Source organism: Aphelocoma coerulescens, chromosome 2 (assembly GCF_041296385.1).
Source record: "Aphelocoma coerulescens isolate FSJ_1873_10779 chromosome 2, UR_Acoe_1.0, whole genome shotgun sequence".
Taxonomy (NCBI): Eukaryota; Metazoa; Chordata; class Aves; order Passeriformes; family Corvidae; genus Aphelocoma; species Aphelocoma coerulescens.
Window position 1 is genome coordinate 72,271,214 of NC_091015.1, and position 26,930 is coordinate 72,298,143.

Here is a 26,930-nt window from a genome sequence, read left to right on the forward strand (position 1 = left end):
CTCTGTTATTTTTTAAAGTGTGAGAAGAACTTTATGATATAGTAAATGTATCCCAGCTCACACATTATCTCTTGTAAGAAGGTTCTGGGTGTTGAACGAGCCGAAGGTAGGAAATTGCCTGAAGGTGAATGTACTGCAATGCCCTGATGCAAGTAGCCAACAACGGCAGGGTCCAGAGCCCTGGAATCCACTGACACCAGGCAAGAATGAATCTGCAAAATATATCTGGGACAACTCAAACCTACAACCCCAAAATACCATCAACAGGAAGTTTGCTGTGAGGTGCATTTAGGTTTGCAAAAAGGCAAATTGATACAATATTTTGTATCTTCAGCTACCTTCACTCAGTGCTACAGATCATCTCACAGGACCTATTCACACATTTAGCAATTATATTCAAAGAATTGTTAGAAAATAAATAAAAATCTTACCAACATCTTAAGCAGAAACATATCTTGAACTGTATTTCATAATGTTTATGATTTTTTTTGACAATTAATTAAATCTTTTTAAGCAGGTCATTGTAACATACAGTAAGTACCACACCCTGTGAGCAGACACAGTACTGGGGAAACACTACTGTCACCTTTTTTCCCCTACAATGTCTGTCACTGCCATTCTGGAACTAGGCATTGCTCTCTGCCTTTAAGACAGTGCTGCTCACAGCTCCCTACTTAGCATATGGAAAGAGGAAAACTTTCCTAAAGGAAACATCTTGGATACATGTAAACTGCTGAGAATTTAAGAAGGATACACTACAGAATTACCAGCTTTATTAAAACCTGAAAATACAGAATGTGCACCCAGCAAGAGGAGGATAAACTTGTCAATTTCTCACTGTATTTCCATTTTTTCAAATTCTACACAAAGAATGAGGGATTCAGTATGACCCACTTTGCTGCTGCCTCATCTTCCCTCCATCACAAGAACAGTTCAAGTGAAAATAATCCCTTCTCACTCACTACATATTCTCTGTAAAGCAATACATGAGCTGAACAACCCACATCATCCCAATGAAGATACTGAATGGTTATCTTTCAAACTGAATCTTTTTCTGCTAGACTTACACAGTGCTAGATACCAGTTGCACAGAAAATTCTAATATATATACATATACACACACACACACATTGTATACACACACACACACACACTCCCCATGAATAAGAAAGGCCTTCTATGAGATTCTGGCTATGCACAAGCATTCCTTCCCTTGCCAGTAACCAGCATGTAAAATAACTCTCCTCCCCTGAAAATTTATTTTATTGGGATATTTGTTTCGAATTCATCCAAAAAAACTGAATCAACTGACAAATCTGAAATAGCTAAACTGCCATTTACAACTGCAATCTGGCTCTGGTCAAACATTTATTATTTTTATTTGCAGAAGATCAAAATTACTTTCAGAGTAAAGCACTTTTTCAAAGGCCCTTGGTGCAAATTCAAATTATGAAAACTCATCACTGACAACATTAGTATATTCCTTTCTGTGAGATCCAGTTCTGCATTCCCCATAGAAAGGACATTAACCTCTTAAATAAGCAACCTATATAGGCTTGCTTCCAGCTGCTTGTAAGCAGAATACCTCAAACCTGGAGGCTGGAACCAGCTGCTGTCTTTTAAAGAAGCATTTGTTTCATCCCAACATCCTTGTCGATAAGATAAAAATAAATATTCTCACAACTCAAAAATCTCCTTTCCCGAGTCACAGAAAAAAGAATTAACCTTTTATTTGCAAGAAAGCACTCATCAATCTTAAGAGAATGGAACAGTAATAAGAAAATTCATAAGATGCCAACAAAATTAATATGAACTAAATATGCAGCTCAAAAAAAATAAAATAAAATAAGGGATGTCTTTGGTATTTCCACAAACCACCTTGAAATAGAAATTGGATTTTGGGTTACTTAATATTGTGATTTTGAAAGGGAAAAAACAAAAAACACCCAAAAATACTCCAACTGTCATACCTGATATTCAGAGAATAGTAAACTTTTTCATAAGGTAAGACCATCCATCTTCTCTACCTCCAAGCAAGGATTCCATATACAGAACATTCCGTGTATTTTGACCACCAGAAATGTTAATTTCTACACCAGAAGTCACCTAGCTATCCATTCTTTGAGGATAGGAGTAAGTATTAATCCAACACCACCACACACAAATCATCATTTATTTTAAAACATCGTAAGAAAAGAAGTGGCAATGACTCCTCCAGAAAGAGCTACCAGAGACACTTCTCCAGGGTGTTGACGTCCTTGGGAACTCCTCCTCCCACTCACAAACAAGCAGCAGGAATTAGACAGCATTTGCTTACTTGGAGGAGGCATAAGGGTGCTGAGAGCGAGGGGAAAGTGTCGGGGGAAGCATTCAAAGTGGTTTTAGCTGCTTTTTTGCATGATTTGATCTCTGGCAAGAAGCCTGACAGCAGCTGCCACAGTGTGTCAGCTCCCTGAAGACCTGAAGTGATCTGTAGGATCATGGTTTGGGAATCTTTAGACCAGGTCACTGGGAAAAGCCATTTAATAATGGAGTTACAAACCCCAGTCAGCGATGGCATACAGCTTTAAGCAAAAACATCCTTTCTAATTACAGCTGTGTTTGCACTCCAGTTAAACACTGACATTTAATAAGTCTCACACAAGAGGGTCCTAAAGAAAAACACTCACTAAATATTTGTTTTAATTTAAATACAGTGTGACTCAGTTTTGGGTAGGTCTCATCACCGCCAACTGGAATTCCCCGCCGGGTCAGGGACCGGTGATGGAAGCGGCAGAGCTCAGCAGAATGTCCCACAGCAGATCCAGCCCAGCGCCTCTCCTTCCCACATGGACTCCCCGTGAGAACAGCTCGGGCTGGGCTGGCTCTGCACTAGCTCATGCTCAAATCCGCATGAAATCATCCCCTGAAGAGGCTGCTGGGTACCGGGGGGAGGAATTCCACCTCTGCCCCAGCCCCCAGGCAGACGCTTCTGCCCTCTCTGTATTCTTCACAGCACAGCAACATGCTGCAAGTATGAAACCTTCTAGATTAATAATGAGAACAGGGCAATGATCTCCCTGGACTGCATCCATTTCACGTGAACGACAAGAACTTGGATTTATTTCAGTAATGGAAAGGAATAAAATGCAAGGAGCAAGAGGAGGTTTTCCACACAGGCATTCTACATCTCCAAGGAAAGAATGGGGACAAAACCCACACCGAGACATTTCTGGTGCACATTGTGGGCCAAATTTCTAAACTTTCAACCTTTTTTGCATTTTCAACTTTGTGCACTTAATAGCATTCCTCTTACTGATTTTACACAGTACTCTTATTGTGCTCTTTTATTATGCTTAGATAAATCTATGTGATTGGCACAGAGCAAACATCCTCACCCCACAGGAGATGTGCACTCAGGTTTGAATGCACACACAGTGAAAAAAAAAAAACCAGACATTGGGGAAAAGTTGGCAGAGTTTTTGGTCACAGTTTTATTTAGAAGCCACTATGTCCCAGATGCAAGCCACATGCATCCTATTTCCAGTGGTGTCAAGTGTATCAAACTTAGCCCAAAAATTACTAGGTTAAAGTAAGTATGGGATATTTGCTTTCCTAAAAAATAATGCATTTATTTAAGGCATTAATAACGCACACACATGAGAAAGAGGAAGGTACTCACCAAGAAAGCACAAGAACTGTTCCATAGGTCCTATCTCTATCACACTGTTTCTCTCTTCTTTTTGCTCTGACTCTTCAGCCGAGGAATTGCCAAGGGTATTCGTTACTCCTCCGGCAGGCTACCAGCTTTGAAAAGCCTGATGGAGACTGTTTGGAAGATCCCTATAATGCACAAAAAGGCCACAGACCGGGTACAGAGAGGTCCAGGCTAACCTGTAGACTCTTTTAATACTGAGTGAATCCAGGCCTGCTGCAACTAGTAAGGTGAGTGGATACACACAAAAAGAATTTCACCAATGACAACTTCTATATGGAACAAATTCTTTTTCCCTTTCTGACACTACAATATGCTGCTTCTTTTACCTTGTTTGATAAATGTTGCCCCCCCCAAAAAATGTCTGAGACCTACCCCCTATTACTGAGGAGACTATTTTCATAAACAAGAAAAAAAAAAGAGATAAATCTATTTTAACCACTGCTTTAGTGAAAAGGAAAGACTGGATAGAAAAGTTGACTGACAAAAATTGCTGCATATGTCAATTTACTGAGAAGGATCAAATAGACAAAAGTAAATGAAATGGGGACTTCAGGATCTTAGAATGGTAAATTTTGAGAAACCAAGGAAATTACTGAGGCTGTCCTCAAACACTTGAGCTCAAACACAGAAATACCTCACTCGAAAAAGGCAAATGTTATTCACACTCCCATTCCAAGCAGGAAGGGAAAAAATGGTAAGGAAAGATTGGAAGCTTGCCCAGATGAATAAACACTTCAAACAGGATATTGAGAGGAAGTCCAGACTCCACAAAGAATGAAAAGATTAATTAGGAAGAAGACAATGTCTCAGGGCTACGAAGTGTTGAAACTGTAAAAGAGGACAGAAGCTCAGCCAAAGGGAATTCAGCCCAGGCAACCCAAAATGAGTTTGCCACGCGTATGAGGACGACTTCTAGAATTTCACTGTGGCTGCTGACTGATTCGGGAGTGCTGGGAGCCAGGCACATGGACAGAAAGACTGGGTGGGAGGGATCCCCTCCCCAGCTCCTCCCAGCCCAGAGTAATTTAGATTTACATCTACACAGCCTATCAACTCAACTAAAGCAATTACTCTAGATGCACCTTTTCTCTCATCAGGTGAAGAGAAAGGAAAGTCCAGTTGCACTGGACTGAAGTGTCTCCCACAGAGCTAAGTGAAGCAGATTGAAGTGCTGTAAATGACACAGACAATTTCAGAAGCAGGGAGGAAAGGTGAAAGACAACCACTGCCTGGCCATTTCTGCCATCACACAAACGACACAGGCCGAGGCAGTCAAGCTGAAAGCTTCAACAGGTCACAGGCTCAGCATGGCGACTGACAGAGTATTTCTGATGCTCACAGTGAGCTCTGGCTACTCCTCCGAGCAAAAGAATCTGCTGGATCTTCTCCCACTCATTTCCTGCCAAGCAGGAGGCCACAGGGCTCAGAGAAAGTTACTCTAGATAGACATTTCCATAAACATAAGTTACAATGTCTCTTCTTCACAGTGCGCTATGAAACGGGAAATAAAGACGCACTAGTAGCCCCTTTGGCGCAATAGCTTTCTCTACTTTCTCCTCTCTTTTATTATAGTTGCAGTACCCATAATATTTCTCTCCACACTTCACTCCCTTCATAACCAAAACATAACAGTTTGTTAGACAAAGCAGATTTGGAACCATATTCATTACATCTTTTATCTATCCCTCCATCCATGTACAAAAACACATTCCATAGAAAACTTGCTTTACTGGGCTCTCTAAGTATGGACATATATATACTGGGGGGAAGGCCTGATGGTGATGTGGTTAGGAACAGTTCCTTGTCACTAACCAAATCATTCCTGTAATCCTTACCCAACAACAGATGACACAGAACACAATACAAATCTGACTGTCTGCTGGAAAAAGTTAACATGGAGTATCATTTTTGGCAAAATAAGAGTACTTTTGCCAGTGCTAGTGTGGTCAGGTCAACAGGCCTCAAAATACAGAGATACATTTGCATATTCACTATGTATCTCAACTCAAACTTTTTAAGGATCAAAATGGAAGCTGTACCTGAACTTAAGGATATATGGAAACAGGAGAAATGCAATATCCTAATTGAAAACAAGAATACATCTCATTTCTTTAATGCATTTGAATGCTTTTACATGAATACAAAACTGACATTAAAGTCCAATGTTGCTGCAGGTGTCAGTCAACTTTCTGTGATTTCTCATTAAATCATATCTCATTTTATTAATTTCTTATTGGACTTGATATTTTCAGATTTTCCTAGAATAATAACTTCGCAATCAGTCAATCAAAAATATTTTGAAAGACAGTCATTTACAGAGCTTTGTTCCTTCAGGGCCTAGGAGCCCGCCTGCCATGACCAAGGTGCATGCATAAAAATTGCTGCAAAGACACATCCATGCATCAGCTGAACCAATGTGATTGGTGCTCCCAGAAACTCAAAGCCTCAGACACACTCCACTCCCTCCAGGCAGCAGGCTTTGAAACAGGCCATGAAGGTCAATAAATATCTGGTCTCCCCAAGCCTAAGAAAAAGAAAAATAAATTCAAGAATACAACATCCACAAAGCCGTACTACCCCGGCTGAAATGGGTTCTCAGACACTGAAACCATTTTGCACTAAGAGCAGCAGAGAAAAGGGAGAACAATTTCAAAATCTACCTTGAATGGCACTCAGAAGTAGACAGTCAAAAAAAAAGAGGAAACCACAAAAACATCACACAAAAAAAATAAAAACACACATACACTTGTAAATAAACAGCACGTTTTACAATAGCATCAGCTCCTGTGGAAACTGTGGCAAGTAGCCACTGATGGAGCACATTAATGCAGTATCAAATGGCAGGAGCTGACAACTGTGTCAAGGCTTGTAAGGAAGCAAAATCAGCTCAGCCTCTTCACCGAGGAAGTACTAGAAAGATATAGTCACAGACCTTCTGCCTTCGAAGCACTTCACAGGACAGTGTTCCAAGCAGTGCACCTATAGATGGAAAACTTGTGGAGTGGGAGAAGAAAACGCAAAACAATTAGAAGAAACTTGTCATTTCTCTGCCAAATGATTTCCTATGATCCAGCAGGTATCATCTTAACCAAATGAAGTTCAGCTACTTGGTTCTGATAAACTCTAGCCCTGCCAGGGGCGCAAGAAAGATGAAGAAGCTGCAAAAGCAGCTGGTCTTGTGCTAAGAAACACAAGGAGAGGTGGCACAGAGCCACAAACAGCCTCGGTGCTCTGCTGAGTACCATCGGCAAATTGCAAAGATGGTGTTACCAGCTCCAGACCTTGGCACCTCAGCAATTACCTACTCGTCCCTGAGCAGTCAAAATTAAAGTCAGACAAAGTGATGAAGGTAGGAGAGCTTGCAAAAGGATAAGAACAAACATAGACCTGGAATTTTCCATACAGGATACCAGTTCTGAATTTTTCTTCTAGGCTTGGTGCATGACAGAACATATCTGTCAGCATCTCAAGTAACTGTGAAGATGATATTGATTTCAATGTATTTCACTGGAAACCTGAGGGATGGTTAATGATTTGCTTTTATTGTTGTTTCCTTATAAAATTTTGATCTGAACGTCTGGAAGGAGTTATCTGTTTTATTTTCTCATCCTCTTGTACCTCCTCTAAAAACCAGTGGTGTACAACTCATCTACAGAAATATTTAACAAAAAGCGTTAAGTTCCACAAAAAGGAGTCCTGCAGAAATATGAACAGAGGAACTAATACAGAAATTCTTCTTCAGGAGTTTTTCCAGGATTCCTTTGAGAGGAACACAACCCAAGTTTTTCTCCTGTGATGAGCAGCACCCTTCTGTAGACATGTTCTGCTCTCCCCATAATATTACTTCATCAAAACTAAAAAGCAGAAAAAAAAGTTACTCCCAAAGTCTGTGTATCAGCTCTGTACTAGTCCATTGGTAGTAGGATTTAGTCATGAAACCTGTATAAAATCCAACAGAGAAGTAGATTAAAAATTTCCAAAGACTCAAGCCTATGCATTTAAATTACTGAACTAGAACTAAGAGAGATGATGATAAAGAGTCACATCTAAATAATCCTCAGATATTTCAGCCACTCTAGCAAATATTTGCTGTTTCTATAAATCTCCTCTCAGCACCTGTCAAGAGTACAGCCAGCAACATGGGGAAATAAATACATTCAGCAGGCACAGATTTCCAATAAATCCAGTGAATTTGGGAGCTCACTAATTCCCCTCAACAAGCAAGAAAAAAAATTTACTAAAAACCTTAATCTCCCATGTGCTGATACAGCACTTCCCAACTCCAAATCACACTGAATTTCCCCCAGCTGTCAGCACGAGCTCAGCAGGGGCATCAGCAGGGGAGCAAGGGCAGGAGCAGGACTTAGGGAGCACAACATTCACTACACTGAGACTGGAGGTTAATGCTGAGAGACAAGAAGTCATAGTGGGAGGAGGAAAAGGAAGCAACGCATCAAATCAAAGCCACACATTTAAACTGGCTTGTTCTTCCCCTTCTACCCATCCTTTAAACATCCTTTTTTCCTGGCTTGCATCTTTCACTGTGTGAAAGGGGGGGAAGTTGTTTGTTTTCTCCAATATTTACTTATTTATTCTGCTGGCATTTTACTCTCCTCAAAACCCTTGCTATTAAAAGATAATGTATTTCTTCAGCTGAGCCCCAGTGTCAAATCTCACACAGGGGACCTGAACTGCTATTTTAAAGCAAGCCATATTCAAGAAAAATCATTAAAAGGAGACACAAATAAGGCCCTGTTGGTGTTTACAACCATGTTGCATTAATACTACTGTGTCTCCTGCACCTGTAAAGCCTGATACCATTTGTGTCTACAAGCCATTATACTGCCATACAGCCAGAAAGCCTGACAGGGCTGCTAAACCCCAGGAGGAAAAGAAAAAAAAATTGAGTAAGCAGGTCTCTGTGTAACAGATAAAAGAAAACCTGAAGGCTGCAAGATTTTTTTATTTTTCCTTAAAACCATAGAAGAAAAGCAGTATTTTCTTGGTTGAATTGCACACTCTCATTTCTTCTCTTACTCTGATTTCCCTAGATCTTTATAGAATTATACAATCCTTTAGGTTGGAAAGGACATTTAATATCATCAAATACAAGTGTTAACCTAACACTGCCAAGCTTCCCATTAAACCATGTCCCCAAGCACCCCATCTATACATGTTTTAAATACCTCCGGGGTGGTGACAAATCCTACCCTGGGCAGACTGGTGCAAATTGACTACCCTTTTAATGAAGAAATTTTTCCCAATATCCAATCTAAACCTCCCCCCGGCACAACTTGAGGCCATTTCCTCTTGTCCTGTCACTTGTCCCTTGGGAAAAGAGACCAACCCTCACCTCCCTACAACCTTTCTTCAGGCAGTTGTAGAGAGTGATGAGGTTCTACCTGAGCCTACTTTTCTCCAGGTTAAACAAACCCAACTCCCTCAGCTGTTCCTCCTATGATTTGTGATTCAAACCCCTCACCAGCTCTGTTGCCCTTCTCTGGACAGCTCCAGCACCTCAATGTCTTCCTTGAAGTGAGTGGCCCAAAATTAAACACAGGATTTGAGGTGTTGAGTACAGGGGGACATAGTAGGGAGTACTTCTGCTGGCCACACTATTGCTGATAAAGGCCAGGAGGCCATTGGCCTGCTTGGCCACCAGGGCACACACTGGCTCATGCTCAGCCACTATTGACCAGCAGCCCCAGGTCCTTTTCTGCTTGGCACCTCTCCACCCACATTCCCTCAGCCTTTAGCGCTGCAAGGGCTTCTTCTGAACCAAGTGCAGGACTCAGCACTTCACTTTACTGAGCTTCATACAACTGGCCTTGAGCCATCAATCCAGCCTCTCCAGATTCCTCAGAAGAGCTTTCCTACCCTCCAAGACCAACATTCCTGTCCAGCTTGCTGCCATCTGCGAACTCGCTAAGGGTGCCCTCAGTCCCCTCATCAAGATCATCACTAAAGATATTAAACAGAACTGGCCCCGATACTGAGCCCTGGGGAACAGCACTGTGACACAGAACACAGGCACTGATGACATCCCTCTGCAAAAATTACTGGTGAATGGTTGCAGAGTACAGTAATGCCAAAAGTTCTGAGCTACCTCAGAGGAAGAAAACAAAAAATTAATGTGGCCAGAAACAGCCAGTCACTACCACAGGTTACAGATACAAAACAAATAGAGTGCAGCAAGAGTCAGCTTTTGACCCCCCATCACTTGTGTATTTGCATCCTTTCCAGTCAACCTTCCTCATTTCACAGCCATCCCACTACAAATACCTTCTGTGTCTGTTCAACATCTCTGCCAAGCTGAGCTCATGCTCTTATCAAAGAAAAACATTTCAAGAGAGTTTAGCTGTTGATTATTCACCTCCAGATCCCAGGAAAGGCTATGGGGAAATTCTCTGTCTGACTCACAGGTTTATTTGAATGCTTTGCACAAGTTTCTTCAGCCAAGGCAATGGAAAAACACTTTGGAAATCCCCAAAGGGTGGGCTTGTGCACCTCAAATGAAGCTTGGCAGAATTAAAAGGCCTGGTGTGTCCCACGTGCCTGCCACCTACTGTGCCTGGAAGCCCATGGACACGTATACTTTCTCCATTAACTTCCACACACCAAGAAGACCGCCTTACTTTTTCACACATTTCACACCACAATGTGGCTTGGAGAGAGCATGAGGAGCCCCAGACAAAGGAAAACTGTGGGAGCCTGTGGCCAGTAGGAAGGGGTAAAATGGAATCTCACCAGTGGCAAGATGTAAAACTGTTCAACATGTGCTGGCAGGCCATACCTGGAGCTCCAGAAAAAAGATGGCAGCAACTTGAATAATTTTTACTAAAAACAATCCCAAAACAAAAACAAATCAAAAAACCAGCCAACCAAAAAAAAAAAAAGAAAAACCCCACACAAACAGTCCCACTGACAGGGAGAAATGCTAAGTGTGCTCCATGGGCCACTTGTGGCTCACAGATGCCACATCAGCTTCTCAGACCCACAGTCCTCCCCTTCCTGAGGGACATCAGACCCACAAAAACACATCAGAACAGTACTTTTTTGTATTGTGCCACTTAACAGAATAGCACCCAGGATTAACTCAGCCAGGGAAAAACACTATGGTTTATCAGGTCAGGACACTCCCTAGGAAGAAGACAACATGGTTTCCATTATCAAACTGCTTATGGCTTTTAATCCTGTGATAGTTAAAAGTCAAAATATATAAATATTAAAACTAATATGAGGGAAGGAACAAAGCCCTTGAGACAGATACCTCACTGCATGTCTGGACTAAATGTAAAACTGGCACCCTGGCGGCTTTACATCCACTTCACAACCAACCACCGTGACAATGAACCCACATGTGGTAGGAAACAAGCCTCATATGAGATCCTCACATTGTGTTGGGCTGCAGGATGTTAAAAGAGTTAAAAATTAAGGCATGCATGCATTGGTGTGATATTAGTCACTGTGTCACTTGTTCCACCAGTAGCCCATTAGACAGCAAAGGCTGGAAATCAATGAACACAAGTATCCTGTTCTTAATTTAAAAAACATATATATATATAAACTTTTTTAATTTGTGTGTATGTAAAAAAACTCACACTTCTTTTAACAGTTCAAGTTTTTCATTAATGAGTCACGTTTCATCAAGCAGTAAGAGTACAATCATTTTGACTGCATAATTTTACTACAATAGTTTACATTACCACCACCCCAAAAAAAGTTTAAAAAAAAAAAAATCAATGACAAAATCAAGACCAAAACAGCCTATAACTTCAGTTGAGATGGTTGTATACATTACAATCCCTCAGACTGAAAGCATTCGATGTGAATTTGGCAACAGCTTTCCCAGTGCATCTCATTTATAAGCTTTGACAGGCCAAGTTCTGCAAGCGAGAGATTTGTTGAAATTTTACTCTTCTAATGCTCCTTCCAGCTGACAACATGGCTACACGAATGAATTCTTTCTCACATTTATTGGACATACTTCACTTTTAAAGGAGCCAGGTATTGGGAAGTAAATCAATAGGAGCATCAGCTGCCTTCCTCTGGGCATTCCCAACTGCTCTCCAGAATTTCCCATGGAGATGTAAGGAGTTTACGCCTGACGATACATGGCAGTGAAGGAACACAACCTCAAGAAGCCAACCTCCTCTCACTTGTGTATGCTAAACACAGAGCAAACGAAACAAGAGCCTCAAACAGAAGTATTACTGCTAAAAATACTTTCACTCACTGCAAATTAGAACTCCATGGAATCTTCTACTCTGCACATAGACAACTTCTACAGTAATATGGCCTTTTTCCTATTACTACAAACAGAACAGCATAAAAATTTAGCAAACCATATACATATTAAGATTTACATACCATCACTTTGCCATTATTAAAATTGAGTGGTTCAGGAAACTATTCTCGCTGCAAACCCCTCCTTCACGGATCTTTGATGGAATCCTGCTGCTTTTAGAAAAATACTGGAACTAATATTTAACCATCATTTAAGTAGAACCCATCAGAACAGCAATCACTTTGTTCCCTTACTAATAAGCAACACAAATTCTAATCTGGGGAGCAACTTCAGATTGCCAATACAAAAATAGGTAGCAACAGCAAAAAGGAGGAAATATACAAAGAAAGGAAGAGGAAATATTAGTACTTTTTTACAAGTGAGGAATTAGGCACAAAAAGTTGCAAGAAAGAATGAAGGCATCATGAAACATACCCTAAATGGAATTTGAATAAGAGGTTGGGAAAAAACATGCAGCCAGGAAGTGGACAAAAGCAATTTTTAAAATATGAATCTCCTACATTTGCAGAGCTCTTTTGCATATGTCACCCATCAAAACAAATGTAGTGCAACAGAGAATAAATGCCTTCAAGCTAAGCTAATTATCTCTACCTGTAGCATCCCATGGATAAATTCTGCGTTACTGACTATAAAATAAATAAATTTAAAAAGAACAGCACTGTTATCGTAAGCATCACCATGCTGAAACACTGCACTGAATTCACTGCTATACTAAACTCAAAATTGGTTCAAAGGGGGAGGGGAGGTGTCCCCAATGAGGAAAAATAACAGCTGAAGTAGACTTTTTTATTCATACAGATTTCAATGCATTGCCTAGAGGCACTCTGCATCACAGAATCAGTAAACTACAGGAAGTAAGTGTTGCAACCAAAGTTTATTTAAAAAGAAAGCTTTTTGTTTTCCAAAGTACTAGGCCATTCTAGAGGTTTCACTTTTTCTCTCCCTCCACTGCCCTGCAGATTATTCAGAATAAAGCAAATTTCAAGCCTTATTAACAGTAACTCTTCTGACCATGTTTTCTTGTTATTAGTCTATATTAACTTTAGAAAAATTGTTGAAGGTTCGTTTTCTTTTCTGAAGCCGCTTTGAATGCGGCGCAGGTCTCAGAGAAGATAAGCTGCTTTATCTCACTTTTCCAGGCACTGAAAAGAATAAGGATAAAAAAGCTGACAGGACATATCTGGGTAAATTATGTACACTCCCACCACACACCACTTGGAAACAAGCAGAATCTGGCCATGGAAACATTCATCAGTACTTCATTTAACAGCATTAAAACACCATTCCTTAAAAAAAAAGGGAAGGAGAAGAGACAGTGCTCAATGATAACACTGTTAATATATGAAGCTGCATAATCTTACCACGGTCACAGTCAACACAGACATCTAAACACTGCACATTCATATGCATGGGGACTCCATTTACTATATAATTTGTCTTTAGCCTAGAGATTCAAAGCTTCGCTTAGAAATAAATGAAGAGTAATGACTTCTCGTGAACTTTCCCTAATTCGTAGCCAGTTAATTTCCTCCTCCTGGTGAAAGTCTGTTGTATGCCACACATCCTGCTTCAGGCTATCGCTGAGATGGGAAAACTGTGATTCCTTTCTTCCTATCACAGATTTTAAAACCAGGAAATACATCCGTTATGAATTTTTAAAGAATAAAACAAATATTAAAGACATTAGCAGAAGGCTGGAAGAAAATTCCCAAGACTATAATTATACATATGAGGAAAGAAACATTTAAAAATATATTAACAAATACAATGCTTTCAAATTTATCAGGAAACAGTGATAGAATTAACACCACAGACAGCTGAACAACATTCCAAAAAATAAGTCAACAATTCAGTGTGTGAAGGAAAAGTTGGCACAAGTAAAATACACTCAAAATTAAGTTTTTTTGTTGCAGACTGCATGAAGGCAAGAATGCTTTAGTCCCAAAAGAAACCTGACCCCATTCTCCCTCTTCCATCCTTCCCTTGGCGGCTGGGAGAGTTCTTCATTAATACACAGTTCTACAAAAGGTCTTTAAAGGTCCTGAAATTTAAAAGTAGCTTCCAGAAACTATCTTGAAATCAGGACAGTTCATTAACTAGCCTGATATGCACAACTTCTTCATAGTTATACAAAAAATAGTATCAGTTCTTCACAAGCCCATTGAGAAAAACCGGAACAACCTGGAATTTAAGCCCCATGGCCTCAGCCTGGGAAGCTTGGCAAGAGAAGGCATAACAGTGATTCACACTTCAGCTTCTTACTTCCCGATACAGAGCTTCTCACTGGGAAGACTCCCAGAGCATTTTACAAGCAAACTATCAGTACCAACCCCATTCATCATTGAAACACGGTTCTTTGCATCAAGTCAGATGTTCAGGAGAAGGAAGATGACTACAGCACCACACAGGTGAGACTCAAAGGAGAGATCAGGGGGGCAGCACTCCCCTCCTCACATTGGGCCTGGCCCCATCAGATGAGATTTGAGCAGGATAACTGCTGGCTGCAGCTTCAAGCTATCTTTCATTGACAAGTGGTCATGAGCACAAAGGGAGAGGCTCCACACGGAGCCATCCTCAGCACCCTACTGGCTTTTGGAGTCTGAGGTGACTACATAGAACAGCCTCCCACTGAACTGATCATACCACTCAAGAAATCAGGGCACACACTCCTCTAAAGGATAGATTACTACAGCTATGCTTAACTTCACACCCTATGGCACAGCTTCTACAAGGGAAGGACAGACACCCTGACATGTTATAAAATTAGCCTCCTCCTACACAAAGAGCTAAAGCAATTTATCTCCGACATACAGAGCTACAACACACACTTCAAAATTCAAAAAGTGAGCTAAATGGTTGAGGACAACCCTCCCAGCATACATTATACAGGACCACAGACCTGTTCAGGCTGGAAGCAACCTTCAGAGATCAGCTTCAGCCTCCTGCTGAAAGCAAAGTCATCTGTTGGATCAGTTTGCTCAGGTCTTTATCCAGCTGGGTCTTGAAAACCTCAAGGGGTGCAGACGGCAGTCTCCCCACGCTTGCTGAGCTCTCAAGTAATCCATGACACTCTGTGGCCCAAGAGAGACTTCTTGTCCTCCCTGAATTCCTTCACTACAAGTACAGAAGCTTGTGAGATCTCACTGATGAAAAGGGAAGTGCACAAGGCACAAGTATCTCAACCTTACCTGTGCCCACTGCTGCCTGTCCCACTCAGCAGCAGACCCACACTTTCCTCATTCAGTCTTTTCCTATGACTGTGGTAGAAACTGTGCTGCAGCCCTTTTCACTTGTACCCACCAACACCAGCTGAGTTTTTGTAACACCAGCCCCTGGACAATGTTTCCAAGTTCCTCTTTTACTGCTTCCTCCTCTATTTTGGACTGGTGCTCTATCATGTGCTTCCTGCCTAGCCAGTCTGATCTTCCAGTACATACTTTTGTTTTCTAAGTAAGGACTGCTCCTGCACTTCCAACGGATTGTCCTTCAAGACGTGTCTAGCTTTCATGAACTCCTATGTGTTTTAGAGCTTCAGTGATTCCTGGTACCAGTTGCCTGAATAAGCTGAATCCTGCCTTCCTGAAGTCCAGAGTCTGTCACTCTTCGTGAAACCTTGTGCTTCTCACGCCCCTAACGACCTTGAACTCCTCTATTTCATGGTGGCTACAGCCAAGGCTGCCATTATGACTCTCTCAATCACATCTGCCGACTTTGTGCATAGCAGGTGCAATCAGATGTCACATCCATTTGACCCTTCCAAGGTCTGTATCAAGAAGTTAAACCTGATATCCTCAAAAAATGCCCTGGCTAATTTGCAGCCAACCATACCACTCGTCCAGCAGATATCAAAGACCTTCAAGTCACTCAAAAGAACCACAAGTTGTGAGACAGATTCCCTCAAATTTTCTAAAGACTTGGTCTGTTTCCTCCTTACTATCAGGTGAGCTGTTAGAAACACCTAACACAACGTCCTTTTTACTCACCTATCCCAGATCATGACCCACAAGCTCCCTGCCTGCCTGTCATCTGTCCCACAGAAGAGCACCATACATTCAAAGTGCTCCTTCACTTGCAGGAGTGAAACTCCCTCAATCCTCCCTTTCCTCTCTGTCCTCAAGAACCTGCATCTGTTCTCCACAGCACCACAGTCCAGCACTGGCAGTGTCACAGCTGTCACCACACACGCAGTGCTGCTTCCCAGGCTGCATGTATTTCTGCAGGTGACACTTCTCTTTCTTACACCAACACTCTCCTTACCAGGCTCACCATCTGGCTGGACCGTACACTTTTGCTCCACGTTGTCAGGTGGGAATACAACACCGAGAGATCACAAGAGCCCTGCTGTACTATGGGCAGGGCAAACAACACTCCCTGCCCCGGAGAGCTGTCAAAACAGCCTAGGAAGGGGAAAGGCATGATCACCTCTGCAGCATAAGGGGACACAGAAGAACAGGAGATCAAGACAAACAGGAAGTTTATAGCAGTGTGCCTTAACCACAAAACTGTTCTTTCTGCCTCTGGCATAACTGTCTAGCAATCTGTGACTGCACAAGGTATCTAGGAGCCGCCTGAGGAGCATTTATAATCCCACTTTCTAAATGAGCTTTGCTCTATCTGCTTTAGCTCCCTCTGGTTACTCACTTTAATATTCAGCCCATGTCTGACTGTGGTCTTCGGTGACAAGTAACAGAACAGCTACACTGCACATCACATACTTCAGGCCTCAGCTTTGATCCTAGGAAGCACTCCATATAGAGGACATTCCTACTGATCACTGCATGTGAGAAAACCAGGGGCACATCACCCACTGCAGTGGCCTGCGTTTTTAACTCTAAGAGCTTTTGACATGCACTCACCTAAACAGCTGCTGTGGGTTAGGTTTTAATATCTCTCCCACCCTCCTCCTCCTTTCTTGCCTGTTACCACTTGCCAGACCAGCAAGCCAAGCCCTGGAAGCAGCTGCATGTGTCCATCAACACCAGCTGCTCTTCAAGCTAAAGACACTGGACGCTGAAGCAGCTCAGATGCATTCCCAAGCCCTGGTCTCTCTGCAGTGACCCTGGGAGAGGGGCATAACAACCAGCAGCACCTAGCAGGTTCTAAATCAACATTGGCTGATTGTCATTCCCAGGCATGATACCATCACTCAAGCCACTTGTGTCAGTTTGGAGCAGGATGACCACTGAAGAGAAAAGCACAAAAATATTATGCTTAGCTGTTGATTCTCTTCAAAGCTCTTACTGTATACAATCAACAACCATTTAGGAAGTCACTTCCACTAGTACATAAAAAAAAAAACACCCTACCATTCAATTCTGTAGTACATTTCCCATTTTTAGAGCGTGTGTTGACATTGCTACCTTGTTAAGCACATCTAAAAAATGTTCTTTCAGCAGCTCCCAAAGCCTAGAGTATACCAAAAAAATCACTTGTTACTATTTTAATGTAACACAGGAATGCACCAAACCAACATTCACTCTGCTACAATAACTAAATACACGTAATTACTTGTTAGGAAAAAATGCTTAGCTGAGTAGCACAACTACTGAAACGCGCTCTTCACACACAGGGCACTGATGTCACTGCTGACTAAAGTTCTTGTTCAGATACTTGATTTCTGGGGTGTTGTGAGGGTTTTTTTGAACTCAAACTTGTCTACATTACCTTAGAAGAACAGACTTGCTAACCAATTTTCTGAGTTGGTACTACTTAATGTGGGGACAATAGTAAAGTGAAGAGGCAATAGTGGCATGGTTATTTTTAGCAATTAGCATTTACCTTAAAACAATCCTAGGTATAAAATCCAAAACAAAACACTACATTTGAGCTAATACACAGAAACCCAAGTGGAGAAACCAGTTGTGAATACATATCACTGAACACAGACTGACAACCCTACAGCTTACTGAAGAACTGTGACTATCACTTCTTTTGTCATTGCAGTGGAATGAACTCTTACAGCTAAGATTCTTGCTTTCATACCACAGTGCACATTGCACAAGTTGTGCAATAAGGACATTCCAACTTCGCATTATTTTTTTCTTATTATAGAAGGTATAGTGTGCCCCTCTACAAATCACAGTAATTTTTCAGCAGTATTCAAAAATCAGCTGTAAAAGAAAAGTAAATTTTTTCCTTTACGTAATCACATAGTTTTATAGTAAAAGCTTGGCTATTCCTTTGCTAATGCTGCAATATTTTTATCTAAACCAAGATCATCAACAGAAAATTGATTTGTTATTAAAGGAAATGGACAGACCACTAACTTTTGCAAGTTAAAAGCCTCAAACAAAAAAACAAAAAAAAAATCCCCGGTGTCTTACTTATCTGTTCCGTATTTACATCATAAACAACATAAACACACATAAGCTGATTCCAGGACTGTGATTAAATTTGACCAGCAAGGTCATACTCATGCTCTTCTAGTGTAAGGAAAGAAGTTCAGGATCTCTGCTACTATAAGGATGACAAATCTTTTATCAAGTCTTAAGAGTTCCTGAGAAAGTGTCATTTTCCCAGATCTCTGTGGGTGACACTTCCAAATCTTGTTCAGTCAGAAGTAAGAGCCTCTGGTGCTTTAACTTACATGACAGCTTGGAGCTGCAGGTACATCAACCTTTGCATGCCTTTTCCTTTTTGTTCCAGTAATTTTTCACTCCTGTGACCCTGAGCACTCACCTATTTCCACCCCAACACCTTATTTACCTCAAATGGAGACAAAAAAACAACCCTACCTACACACAGCATCTAACAAGATATTTGGAGAAAGAATAAAACCAGAGGAGAGCTGTCAACCATCCTATATTCCAAAATTAATGTATGGGAGGGTGGAGGAGATGGGGAAGCGATGTAAAAAAAACTGCACAAACAAAACAAAAACAAAAATAGAACGCAATAACCAATCAAAAAACCAAAAAAAAAGAAAAACACATACGCACACAACCCACCAAACATTGCCAGCTGCTGCTTTGCAGAGGAAGGGCAGAGGGAAGGAGGAGCCTTTGATACTCTACTCCACCCTCAGATTTCTGGATGCTATTGTGCAGCTGCTGGATGTCACATCTGGTAGCAATATACTAACACACACCACCCAGCTTTATCTCTCCTTGTTAGCGAGCACACCCACCCCATCATGAAAATGTCAACAGAACAGCAAGAGATCTGTGTCCACGTGGAAAGGAACTGGCACAAGAGAAGCCACACTGATAAGAACAGAGGAAACATTTGGAAAACCAAGCCCAAAACTCAACCTTCCCCCGCAATCTAAGCCACATGTACTGCATCCATCACATCAGTATGAAACCTTGAACCTTATTTGATTACAGTTCCTGGCAACGCTAACGATGTCCTGGCAACTATTATAAGTGTCTCCTGTCTCCAGCTCACCAGGAAATGAGGTGCCACTGGGGTTGCTATTGTGTGGGACAGAGTGAGGGCAGCAGAAGTTCCAGCGTACGTGTGAATACTGACAGAGTAGGAAGCCCCACAAAGAGCATGTCAGTAGGTGCAGCATATACTCCACTTTCTGCCAGACTAGCTCAGGAATCCCAGTCATAGCCTTCAGGGATTTCCAGAGGTTTGGCTCTAAATACCTTCATGGGCCACACAGATACTCCTGGGAAAATGCAGCTGTCACCACTGAAGGCAACAAGAGTCAACAAACAAATAGTTTATACTCCCCACAGCAACATAGCAAACGAGAAACAAAACTGGGACTGAAAAACAAAAGCTTCACAATGGACTGTCCTCAGAGCCTCTTCCCTGTGATATTTAATTTTAAGATTCTGGGAAGGCAATACCTTTTCCCACAAAACCACACAAATGCAATTCCCGTGACTGGGCATAGACTAGACCTTGTCTTACAACCTAAAATATTTTCAAAGTGAGGAGAAAAAGTGCTCAAAGACATTTATCAGTTGAATCTCTACCTTTTTTGGAAATACAAGAAAAATATCTACCTCCATTTTTAATTACATTATCATTACAGGATTTTATTTTGTCAAGACAACTGATGGTAGGAAGGAAGGAGTTTTATGCTTATCTCTGTCTCAAGTTACATCAGGTCTCTAAAATTCCACTAATAGAATTACTTAAAACAAGGACAAGTTTTTATCAAAATTAAAGGCCATGTGCTTCCTTTCTCACTCTCCAGACATTAATTGCTCTCAGAAGACAGAATATGAACTTTAGGTCCATAAAGTAATTTTTTCATCCTCTTAAAACTCTGCCAGGAGAGACTTACAGAGGCCAACAGAGGAAACATCAACAGATTCTACAGGCAATTTTACATTTAACTGTCATATTTAAAACCACGCACACTATTATTTTTTTTCAACTGCTGTTACTTTAGAAAAATAAATAACCACCTATTCACATGCAGGCAGTGTAATCAACACACACTATCACCTTGTCCTATTAACTGAAACTGTCTAAGTTGTCATTACAATCTCTGATAAAATTCGTTTTGATAGACACTCTGACTCGCCTTGTGAATGAGAGTAAATGTTACCCAGTATTTCATTAGGCTGATAGCAGCACCTCTTTCAATAACCATGTATGCAGATCATTTGCCAGAAACTGAAAAAAAATTAAACTGTATATTTTTATTAAACTGCATATTTCCAGAAGGCCTAGAAAAATGCCAGAGGAACGTTAGAAGTCTTAAAATTTTTAGAACAAGGGCTACCTATTTAAATTGCTTTGCAGACCTAACAACCACGAGCATCTATCAGAAGACCAAAGTAACTTGGGCTAAGCAAAGTGTTTCTTAAATATCTTCAAGAATGCTGCAATCTTTAAATTCCCAAAAGTCTACTCAGAAGCTTAGCGCACAATGAAAACAACTGCCTACAAACCATGTAGATAATATTAAATAAATAATGCAGTTTCTTCCCAAAATGAGAATGCTGAGGTCTCCTGTCAACACACGGACATTGCATTTCAGTGTGCCAAGATGCAATGTCTGCAGTCTTCCAGAACTGGAAGAAGCCAATGTCATTAACTTCTTAATAGTGCAATGCACTGATTTGCTACAGTTCCTGTTTTGCTTCTATCAAAGACACCTACCCCTACAAGCCAGGGCAGTTATGTATTAAAGTACCTATGAGACTTACATGAGGAAGCTTTCTGCCCCTTCAGCTGGTCTCTCTCAGAAGGGAGGCTTTGGGTACAAACAACTATTTTACTCTAAGCACAGAAATGTGAGTAAAATGCTTGCCAAGGCATAAAAGAATATGTGACTAAATATTTTCTGCTTGATGAAAGAAGAGAAATAAGAATTATGCTTCCAAGGACAACATTTCCTCATAAAGCCAGGGCAAAGACAGCAAAGCCAGTGCTGCATCTCAGCAGGCCTTTTCCCTCTCCTGGAACCATGACCAGCTGCATCTGACAGCCAAAGTATTTACTTCAGTATCACTAGAGTAATTATATTAGCAGGATTACATCATGAGCTAGGCATCATCATAACACAGGCTATTTTCTTTTCCCCCACAGCTATAACTGTCCTCTAATTTTAACAGGTAACACTGAAAATGATCAGAGGTTTGCAAAGGCAGTCTAGCAAACAAATTCAAATTTAAATTAGAACATGTTAAGAAATCAAACAGTTATGGAATAAGCAAGCACCAAGACAAAGCATTCAATACCCAGGAAGACATTCAGTAAATAGCACCCTGAGCCCCGTCCACTGCACAGCAGACACTTAGTAATGATCAAGCCTGAAAGCCCTGAAGTGCTAGTATTTTTCCTAGGAGACATTTTAACTACTCTAGAGTCCTATAAACCTGATGTTTTTGGACCTGTTAAAATCTCTCAATTCTCAACTCAAGTGCCAGTCAGTGGATCTCTGTGGTGAGACTACAGACACAAAAGGGCACGCACACTACAACAGCTGGCTTGGAAAGGACCAACAAGTTATAAAAGCATGAACGAGAGGTCTCATCTGAGATTGGTGTCTTCAACGGAGTAACAAGCACAAAGGAAACCTGTGATGAATGCCAGTATCAGATTATTTTGAAAAGCCAAACTACAGCAATGCAACACACTACTGACAGGGGTGATCTTCAAAAGAGTTAAAAGATACTAGCCCTGAATTCATCCTATCCCTGCATACAGTCAGAGATCATAGAATCATGAAGTGGTTCGGGTTGGAAGGGATCTTAAAGATCATCTGATTCCAACACCACTACTATGGGCAGGGACACGTTTCACTAGACCAGGTTGCTCAGTCTCATCCAACCTGGCCTCAAACACTAACAGAGATGGAGTATCCACAGCTTCTCTGGGCAACCTATTTCAGTGTCTCACCACCTTCACAGTAAAGAATTTTTTCCTAATATCTAATCTAAACCTACTCTCTTACAGTTTGAATCCATTCCTCTTTGTCCTGTTGCTACCTACTCTTTTAAAAGTCCCTTTCCATCTTTTTTGTAGTCTCCCTTCAGGTACTGGAAAGCCACAATAAGTTCTTTTCCAGGCTGAAAAATCACAATCCTCTCAGCCTTTCCCTGTATGAGCAATGTTCTATCCCTCTGATCATCTTGGCAGCCTTCTCTGGACTCGCTCCAACAGGCCCATGTCCTTCCTGTGCTTGGCAGCGCAGAACTGGATGCAGCACTGCAGGTGGAAGCAGAGAGGCACCAGGGCAGAGGGGCAGAATTACCTCCTTCACCCTGCTGGTCACATTTTGCTGCGGCCCAGGACATGACTGACTGTCTGGGCTGCAAGTGCACATCACCAGGTCATGTCCAGTCTCTCGTCCACCAGGAGCCCCGAAACTCTTTGGAATCCGAGTCTCCAAGCACCATCCTGAACTGCCTCTTCCAAAGCTACTTCAGCTTTCATGGGATGGGTTTCATAGGTTACTTTGCTTCACGCAACGATGTTGAGCAGCACCACTGATGGCAGTCAACCCACCTGTACCCAAGGCTGGATGTAATGACAAAGGATGGAGGTGCACCAAGGAGGTGCTCCAAGACACTTTGTCAGTCCCAGGGTACAGTGGGAAGCAGGGTGACTGAACAGTTGCCTGCACCTCTGGAAAAGGAAACACAGGCCTCCATCCACATCTGTAAGAGCCAAGGCAAAGCCTGCCTGGGAGTGCCACTAACACAGACAGGCATATGAAATAATTCAAGCAGCATCACCAACCTGGGTAAGTGTTAATTCTTCTGTTTCAGAAGAACAGTTTTTCCCTAGACACTGAAACAGTCACCTCTCTCAAGTAACAAAAGTTCATTAACTTAAAAATGGCTGAGCACATATGGCATAAATTAATCCAGAACAGGCTAAACTACATCCACAGACCAAGAAAGCTGTACTTACTGAATCTTTACTGCAGTACAAAAATGATGGTGGCAATTAGATTTTGGAACAATATACTCACATTTATTCCTTCAAAAAGAGAAAAATTACACACATGACATTAAAAAGGCAGTGCCATCACTATCTTCATTCCAAATCACTAGTCTAAGGATTATAAAAGAAGTCTTTTCAGGCTGAACTTTGACACAAGTTCTCAACATGAGACAGCATCCCTATCTTTGAAAGGTTAGTGAATTTGGCCAAAAGTGAGGGGAAACGGCTTGTGTACATGATGGTCACTTGAAAACCTTTATTTTACTTTCCAAAGAAAATATAAGCATTTGCATGAAATTAGAGCTGGTCGATCTTTATGTATTTTCATAAATGTGTTTACGGCATGTGGGTTCTTTGTATTTTATTCTTAAACAAAAGGTATACATTCCATGGGGAGTGGGACAGAATTTATGTCTAAGACACTGAACCTGCAGAAGCTACTGCTATTTTTTCAGCCCTCTGCATGATGAATCTGTTTCACCAATTTCTTGACAGTTACTTGCATTTGCCCCCCGATGCATCAGCACAGGACAGCTCCTTGAGATTGTTCTAATGCAGCTAATCCCAAACGAGGGGTCATGATCCCCATGCAGGGTCACAGCAGTTATGACTGGGGTCATGAGCCCAACAAAAGTACACTTGTTTGTAAGGATATCTGGCCTCACAAAACCAACAAAAAGCAAAGCTCATAACTGGAAGGCTTTGAAACAGCTGACGTAAGAATGCATTGAAGGCAGGCTTTGCGTGACAGTCTTACCTGATATCAAAGCAAGAGAAATGCTAACTGTGCTTAAGTGGTTATTAATAATGGATATTTGGTGTTTTATCTGCATTACTGTAGCAGTGATGGTGTTAAATTTTAAACTACTCAATTCCGTAATGAACTTTAAAAAACCAGAAGTAAAACACATTATATCCACAATCACAGAAGAGAAGCCAGCTGGCAACTGCCAAAATTCACTGTGAGGAGCTCCAGAAACCTCACAATCTAGTAATTTCAAATAAAAAGAAGTCTTGTTTAATTTAAATATTGTTACTCAAAGCCAAAGGTGTATTCCAAGTGAGGCACTTTTACAACTTGACAAAAATCTCCATCAAGTCCAGAAAAAACAAACTTTTCCAGAGAGTTCATCCAAGCCAGAGGAGAAATTTCAACCTACACTGCTCCTCTTATTCATCTCACTGCCATTTAGGCAGCCTCCTGGCTACTCCTACATTGTCTCATTAGGCTGCCCACTGGAAGGGGATGAGTAGAGCAACATGGTTGATATTCAGGGCTCAGCATTTGGCACACAGCATGTTTCAGGAGCTTTATTTCAGATCAGCTCCACTATGCCCCCTTGATGGAGCAGGGACTGGGAGGTGAAGTGCTGAGAGTGCTCTGGATGCAAGTCTTTTGTCTTGGTGATATCTGAAATGAATTCAAATTGGCCTCTCAGGCTTTCCCCACAACACAGACCAACTCTCAGTGCCCTGTCTCCACTCCAAAACTGAGCTCCTGAACCAAATGAAAACATTAACATGGCAATGAATGGCTGTAATGTGTAACTTTGACTGCAAAGCATTTCACCCTTTGGATCATTATGGGATGAATGAAAGATACTTCGATGAACTGAAAAAATGACACCTATTTTAGCCAAACAAGAAGGAAAACTCAGTAATTCAACTAACATGGAATACATAAATCCAGATCCTTTCTCCACTCCTTCCCGCAAACACTCCTGGGAATTACTTTCCTACTATGGAAACTACACTTCATACTAATATCCACAAGCATATGAAAAGTGTGGGTTGCTAGAAAACGGGAAGAAAAGCCTATGCCTTCTGTCACACATTCTTAAATAAAGTATGTTCACACTTAGAATTTAAAGATGCTAAAAAAAAGTTGGTAAAAGCATGAGCAAACTATTGGGAGCTGGTCTAATTTTCACTGCCTTCATTTTCCTCATTTAGGAGCATCAGCCTACGCAGTACTTTCTGCTTTGGGGCTGAGAAGAATATATGACTATTTTTTCTTTTTTAACTACAAATCACATATTATGGGCTTACATACTCATTTTTATGAAATCATAAGTACCTCTCACTGCGCAGCACAGGAAAATTTAGCAAACAAAAAGTTGAGCAGCTTCTTTTGGGACCTCCACAAAGATGACTGCCAATGCTCAAACTCAAATTTTCAAACAGGATTGACAAGCTGTCCCCTATTGTCACAATCAACTAAGCATACTGACCTGATACCAGGACATCAGAAGTATTTAGCAGTTATTTCAGTGGGAAAGAATGTGTTTCCTTCATTAACTAGACCAAAAATGGAAATGTTTCTTTATGGAAGTGAGGGGAAAAAAATGGTAATAAATTAGTGTCTTTTTCAAGCAGTAAGATATGGAAAATACAGAACTGGCAGACTGTGTTACTAGTAGGATGGCCATACACTAAGTTCTGACGAGATGTATCACACCCATGAGTCAACTACTTTTCCCTGAACGCAACTTATTTTAAAATCAATAACAAAAAAATTGTCACAGAAATAGTGTACCTGGAGAGAAATAAGAGTCTAACTCTGGTGCCTGCATTCAGACTCAATATGCACAGACACACAATATGCATTCAGACTTACAATCAAGAAAGACCACAACATCAAACAAAAAGTCAAAGTTATTCATTCAACTTTAGGGTGACATATGCAAATTTGGAAATCCCCTACTTCTGCTTCCCGAGGTAGAAAAAAATCTCAGTTTGCACACTGCACTCAGAGTTGTAGAGGTAAGTTTGTAACAGATAACTGCAAACTAATTAAGTTGCAGTTGCGGGGCTGTAGGTATGGAGTCTGAAGCCATCAGCTGAGCTATGAGCTGCCTTAACCATCTCAGTCATTAAAATTCACCATGTTCCAAAGCATCTTTCAAAGTCTGTACAACTGTCAAAACACAATTTACCTTTCTCTGACTTGCCAAAGTATGTAGGTTTCCCCTGCTAATTTATACAAAACAGTGAGCTGTCAATATGATAGGCTGCAAAACACCACAGTTAAGATATGGAAACACCATCAAATATTTGGAAATTAAAGATGTATCTTACCCTACATTGAAACTAGAGTACCAACAGTTTGGCAAAAGAGAATAGAAAAACAAAAGCATGTTTGGGAAAAAAGAAAAAAAATGTCTTGTGTGGAGGCCTTTGTACCACAGGTCCAGCCTACCACAGGAGTGAGAGACAGTATTATCTGTTGAGCATAACTATTATTTTTCAATAAATATAGTTTTCCACTGATTGAATTTGAGAGGGTAGCAAAGGGATTTTAAAGGTAGAAATTATAACAAGAAATGGAATATGTAAGAATTCAGACTCATTAACACTGGTGATATGCTTGGTCCAGAAATCAAAAGCAGGGGTAGGAAATAAGCTGAATATAGCACAGCCAAGTATCAAAGAAAACAAAAAATGCCACCCATACAATTTCTGCCCACCAAGTGTAAATTTCAGATCCAAATCTGCAGCAAGGAATACAAAACCTCTGTGGGAATACAACATGCTCAGGCAGACTCAGCTCTGCTGATTACTCAGCTC